The sequence below is a fragment of the Sinocyclocheilus rhinocerous genome, unplaced genomic scaffold (genome assembly GCF_001515625.1).
Source record: "Sinocyclocheilus rhinocerous isolate Xijiao unplaced genomic scaffold, SAMN03320098_v1.1 scaffold1687, whole genome shotgun sequence".
Classification (NCBI taxonomy): Eukaryota; Metazoa; Chordata; class Actinopteri; order Cypriniformes; family Cyprinidae; genus Sinocyclocheilus; species Sinocyclocheilus rhinocerous.
In genome coordinates this window covers 1334424-1341182 of record NW_015660051.1, presented here as the reverse complement: position 1 = coordinate 1341182, position 6759 = coordinate 1334424, and the positions used below count along the sequence as shown (strand labels likewise).

The 6759-nt window shown below is 36.5% G+C and overlaps 2 pseudogenes; one reads left to right on the top strand and one right to left on the bottom strand.

The window, feature by feature from the left end:
- The window catches only part of LOC107724827 (integrin alpha-6-like), a 16878-nt pseudogene extending 13004 nt beyond the window's left edge, over nt 1-3874 (top strand).
- On the bottom strand, nt 3866-5747 carry LOC107724825 (neuronal acetylcholine receptor subunit non-alpha-2-like; annotated as a pseudogene).
- Nucleotides 5748-6759: the final 1012 nt, after the last annotated feature.

Sequence of the window (6759 nt, the reverse complement as noted above, 5' to 3'; positions counted from 1 at the left end):
ACAGTTAGCGCAAGCTACAGAAAAGTGGTTATAACGTTTTAAATATGGATATGTTTCTTACTAAAACACATGGATTCGCTACAGGAGGTCTTTATTCCCCCCCCGGAGCCGTGTGAGGCACTTTTTAATGATGGATGCGCTTTATTGGACTTCTTTTGAACTGTTGAACAGAAACACCCGCCCACTGCCTTTATAAAGCTTGGAAGAGCCAGGACCATTTTTAATATAACTCTGAATGGATCCGTCTGAAAGAAGAAAGTCATATACACCTAGGTTGCCTTGAGGGTGAGTAAATCATGGGCCATTTAGCATTTTTGGGTGAACTATTCCTTTAAACTGCAAAAAAAAAGTGTCAACAGCTTTCATGCACATCTTTCAAAATAAAAGTCTTGCATCAGAAAAAACATTTTGAATTTTTTGTTGTTGATGTTGTTTCTTTGACTGTACACTCCGCGACCCACCCAGAACGGTCTTGCGACCCACCAGTTGAGAAACACTGATATAAAGTATTTAAAATACTGCTGTTCTCTTAATAAGAGAATGCTTGTTTTTTCTGATGTATTTTGTCTTTGTAGTCTTGCTAAACCTTCCCAATTATTCTTTGGAGGAGAAGTAAAGATGAGAAAGCAATGAAATCAGAAGATGATATTGACTCTTTGGTCCAATATGAGTTCAGGGTTGGTGTTTCAGTCTCCTTAAAGCTACAGTAATGAATTACTATGCTTCATTATTCATTATCATTAACTAGACATACCAAATGAATGATTGTAAATAATATATTGCAGATAGTAGCATGTGTTTTAGCATATTTATACCTCAGTTCAAAATAAATCAGCAGCTTTTCACAGAGAGAGGTAGTGCATTTCTGTCTGTGAATGTACAGTATTGTGACCCTGGACCACAAAACTAGTCTTAAGTTGCACGGGGATATTTGTAGCAATAGCCAAAAATACATTGTATGGGTCAAAATTATTGATTTTTCTTTTATGCTAAAAATCATTAGGATATTAAGTAAAGATCATGTTCCATGAAGATATTTTGTAAATTTCCTACTGTAAATATACCAAAACTTCATTTTTGATTAGTAATATGCATTGCTAAGGACTTCATTTGGACAACTTTAAAGGCGATTTACTCAATATTTAGATTTTTTTTTTTGCACCCTCAGATTCCAGATTTTCAAATAGTTGCATCTCGACCAAATATTGTCAGATCCTAACAAACAATACATCAATGCAAGCTTATTTATTCAGCTTTCAGATGATGTATAACACATATGTGACCCTGGACCACAAAACCAGTCATAAGTAGCACCGCTATATTTGTAGCAATAGCCAACAATACACTGTATGGGTCAGAATGATTGATTTTTCTTTTATGCCAAAAATCATTGGGATATTTGGTAAAGATCCTACTGTAAATATATCAAAACTTAATTTTTGATTAGTAATATGCATTGCTAAGGATTTCATTTGGACAACTTTAAAGGCAATTTTCTCAATGTTTTGATTTTTTTTTTTTGCACCTTCAGATTCCAGATTTTCAAATAGTTGTATCTCGGCCAAATATTGTCCTATCCTAACAAACCATACATCAATGGAAAGCTTATTTATTCGGATTTCAGATGATGTATAAATCTCAATTTCGAAAAATTGACACTTAAGACTGGTCCAGGGTCACATTTGGCAGTATATTTTATTTACAAAGCGAGTCCAGTACAATTAAAACCTGTTGATTTTGTGCAAATGTTCTTCTGTGTCAGATCATTAACCTTGGTCGGCCTCCGAAGTCCTTCGGTTCTGTTGTGCTGAACATTCAGTGGCCAAAAGCAACCAAGGAGGGAAAACGGCTCCTGTACCTTGTGCAGATCAAGGATCAAGGAAAAAATATTATTCACTGCACACCAGCAGGGGCCATCAACCCACTCCGATTTATCGAGGTAGTTCCTTCATGGGATATAATTTAAAGTTAAATAATGATCATTTAACTTCAGCTGTCACTGGTTATAATTTGCAGCTCTCTGTATTTGATATATGATAAATCCCTAAGACTCAGACACAGTGTGACTTCTGGCATTGTTGGAGAGGTCACTAATGTTTCCTATGCTCACTCTTTAGGCATCATCCAGAGGACGGCGTGAAGTAGAGCGTGAACCAGGCCTGAAGGCTCTTGTTCCTCTTCAGATTTTTTCCCCTTTTTGGGCAAGAAAAGAAAGTATAAAACCCTGGTAATTTCACAGAACAAGGATTTTATACAATTTCTTTGACCAATACTTTATTTTCTTTTCATACTATCAGTAGTTACACTAGTGTCTTTAAATGTATATCAAAGGTTTTAATGTACTTAAAGGGTTAGTTCAGCCAAAAATGAAAATTAGGCTGCGTTTCACTCACCCCCGATGCATCCTAGGTGTATAGGACTTTCTTCTTTCAGACGAATCCAGTCGGAGTTATATTAAAAATTGTCTTTGATCTTTCAAGCTCTATCGGTGTACTCAGCGGGTGTTGAGCTTACTGGCTTGATCTGCTTATATTCAATTAATTTAATCCACTCTATCCAAAGAGCCATGGCGAAACTGCACGCTGAGAGTGACATATCTGCACTCCAGCAAACTGACCCACTTCACTGCATCCCAGAGAGCTGAGATGTGAATGGGCACAGTCAAGCATGTGTTATGTGGGTGTGCGGCAAGCTAGATTCAAGTGATTATTACGTTTTGAATATGGATATTTTTCTTACAAAAATGCATCGATTCGCTACAGGAGGCCTTTGTTCACCCCCCGGAGCTGTGTGAGACACTTTTTTTTTTGTGGAAGGGTGCTTTTTATTTCACGTCATTTGAACCGAAGGAATGCAACACCCGCTGAGTACAACGATAGAGCTTGAAAGATCAAAGACAATTTTTAATATAACTCCGACTGGATTCGTCTGAAAGAAGAAAGTCATATACACCTAGGATGACTTGAGGGTGAGTAATTTATGGGCTAATTTTCATTTTTGGGTGAACTAACCCTTTAAGTTTGTCATTCTTGCAAATGTTTTTCAACCTTTCATGTTGCCACCCAGACATGTGCTGATGACTTGAGATGTGTGGATATAAAGTGCCCTCTTGAGGCAGTGGACAGCACTACAGCCGTTGTTCTTCATGCACGCTTATGGAACAATACTTTTCTTGAGGTACAGTTGCTGCACTTTTCTCTGCACTATAAGACTTAATGAATTGAGTTAATTTCACTAAAATATTAATGAAAGTTCATTAAAGTTAGTAGAAAGTTCGTATATTTTTGCTGCTAGCTCAATCTGTGCTGATTAATGCAGCAAAAGTCCTGAACATTTAAAAGTTATGGTAGCAATATGCAGTGTTATTGCCAGTTAACTATAAGAGATTTGAATTCATTTTGGGTTTTTTTTATATTTTTGTGTTTTTTTTTTTTCACACTGTATTGCATTAAAGGGATAGTTAACCCAAAAATGAATATTCTGTCAACATTTACTACAACATTTTCTATTTGATATATTAGTAGTATAGTGATAAAGAGTGCAATGTATAGATGCAGCTAACTGAAATAATGTTTCTGTGACTAATATAGGTGAAGCTAACTGTTTTTCGTGAAAGAAAGCCTGCTTTGCTCAGTCGAGTCCTATGGTGGGTCATTCTATTCAGCATAATGACTGCACTGCTGTTACTGGCTCTGCTCCTTTACCTGTTATGGAAGGTAATGTGACCCTCATCATCTCTAACCTCATTTTAATATTTGATTTACCAGAAAGATAAGAGCAAGATAGTTGCATGTGTTTGCAAATAGAGTATTAAGTTGGTGTGATTTTTGGCTGAATTGTATTGTTTTTTTTGCTCCTCAGTTTGAATGCTTGAATTGTGGAATGTGTGCCAAAGAAAAGAAAGTATATTAAGAATCGGGACAGGAACATATGACAACCAAACAGAGCTGTGTTTCCTCAGGAAGATGGACAAAACCGTTTTCTGATTTTGTGGAGATTTTATTTTTTCCTGCACAGGTCAAAAAAATCTTTCTTTCTTTCTTTTTTTACACAGTGTTTATGTTGTCTTTAAATTAAAATTATCTACAAACAAGAAGTTGTAAACAGCATGTTGTATCACTAAGGACAAAGGATGCTACTGTGCACATATCACATTTGATTAACATTGCTGGTCATCTTATAATGTTAATCATAAATCTGAGTATTTAACGCAGTGAAAGAACAAATTACTTTTACAGAGTAATATGCATTGTCTGTAATATTGTTGGAGGTACAGTACAATTCCCTTTTGTGATGTGATGGATTTGACGGGAATGACTCAGTTGTCATGGAGAGGGAGGTGGAGGTGTGCGCAGGAACATCTTGAGGGCAGGTGTAAAGATGAGGATGGTGCCGAGCACAGAGACAGTGAGGAATGCCCAGAGAAAAATCCTGTCCAACACCTGCGCCACAAACTTCCAGTCCTGTACTACCTGGAAGAGGCAAAGAATGTTCATTATCATCATAACTATCATGACCTGCATCTTCATAATCAAATAATGGTCAACACTAAAAAAGTCATTAGTGCTAACAAACATTTTTATTCCTGTCTGATTATATTTTGCTTTTTACCATAATAAAGGCACATTTGTATCATGATCTGTTGAATCTGTTTAGAACGACTGTTATATTCAGGCCTAGACTTGTACGCTTTTAAGTCGTTCCATACAACTGTGTAAATACTGTGTAAAGTATTCCTTACTGTGAAAATACTGTGGAATACTGTCACTTTTGAACAAATTAATGCATAATTTCTGAATAAAACACATTTTCATTCAAACTTAATGACTTTAAAATTTTGTTTATATCTAAAAATAGTTTCATTTTTATTTATATATGCAGTTATTCATTAGGAACTTTCCTTCATCTTAAGACTTTTTAAAGCCCTTACCTCTGTAATAAAATGCTCCTTCTTAATGTGGCGTGAGATGTAGCGAACTGAGTTGGTGGCCTGTTCCAGCATATTAATCAGAGCTTGACCTTCTCCTTCAGGGCCAGGTGGCCCTTTCTTGTTCCTGGGCTTGAGGTCAGGGCTGTGAGGCTCCAGTTGTGGGTAATGATAGCGGTCTGTGTTTCCCCTCATTCAGAGCAAATGAGGCAGCCGCTGGAGAAACAGAGAACGCACCCATGGAGACATAGGATGGTAAGTAGCTGAAGAGCGGTGGTGTATGTTGATCACAAAAACTGTCACGATGATGGAGAGAGTGACAAAGATCATGATAAAAAGCAGGTACTCTCCAATCAGTGGGATAACCTTGGAGGAAGAAGGGATGATCTCCTCGATGACGAGAATGAAGACAGTGAGGGACACCAGGACAGAGGTGGAGAGAGAGACTTTTTCCCCTTCATCAGAGGGAAGGTAGAAGACCAGCACTGTTAGGAAGGACAAGCCCAGGCAGGGATTAATGAGGAAGAGTGTGTAGAAGAGAGGAAGACGTTTCAGGATGAATGAGTATGTGAGGTAGGGGTAGGAGAGGTGGCTGTCTCGTCGACTGCCTTTGACCCCAGTGGCGCTAAGAATCTCCCACTCACTGGGTGACAAGCACTAGATCAATCATGTTTCCGTCATAAGTCCAAGAGCCAAACTTCATAGAGCAGTTCTGCCGATCGAACGGGAAGAAGGTCACATCCATGGTGCAGGCGGACTTGTAGCTTGCAGGAGATGTCCAAGTGATCATGCCATTGTACCGCACAATGGCTTTGGTCATAAGGGAGCCTTCAAAACGTCCATCAGCACTAAAAGTTCACAGGGTGACATATGTATATATATATATATATGTAGAATAATATTCCAAAACTATGAATTATTGTTATATCAGATTTTGCCACACAAACTTACTTCTCATATAAAACAATGTCTGGGAGCCAGATGCTCTCTGAAGGGACTCTGATAGAGGTGATACCACCATAATTCTCAGGGTTCCAACGCAGTTTATAATCCAGCCATTCCTACAAGCCCAGATCAGAATTTTGAGTTCATTATGACAAAAATGTTCAATTTCTTCAGTTTTTGATTCATTACTGTACTATTGTCAATGTAATGTAGCATTCACAGATAAATGCTATGATTGCTGCACTTCAGTGTTATTTTCGTATCGAGATACTATTTTATTTTATTTTTTAAAGTCTAAATAGTTTTTATTCATTATTTCAGTTAATTTTTAGTTATTTTAGTACATGAGGTTAAACTAAATGAAAATGAGAAATGTTGCATTGGGAATTCTCTGAAATAAAAGTGAAAATAAAATAAGTAAAATAAGTATATAGGTAATATGTAAGAAAATAAGTAAATAAAATAAGTGATTTTGTTTCGGTTAAATTATATTTCAAGTAACAAAAATGTGTTTTGTGTTGTTTTTTTTAATGGTTTTGGTTTAGGTTTAATAATAACCCTGCTGCATTTCTGCATCATATGCATTTTCTATATTTTTTTCTCCATGCACAATTTTAAACTGTTTAAGATTGGGGAAAAAATCAATCAAATAAAAAATATAAATTATTATTATTATTATTAATAAACAATTAATTTAGATGTTTCCACATGCAGCCCATTCTTAATTTCCAAGACAACACATTTTTACAGTGATGTTTGTGGTTACATACCTGCCATAGCCATACATTAGTGGTCATGAGTTGGTTTTTCTCATCCTGAATTCATAAACAGAGAAGACAGAAAGATATCCCATAAACAATTGAAATTTATGTGTGTGTGAGAGAGAT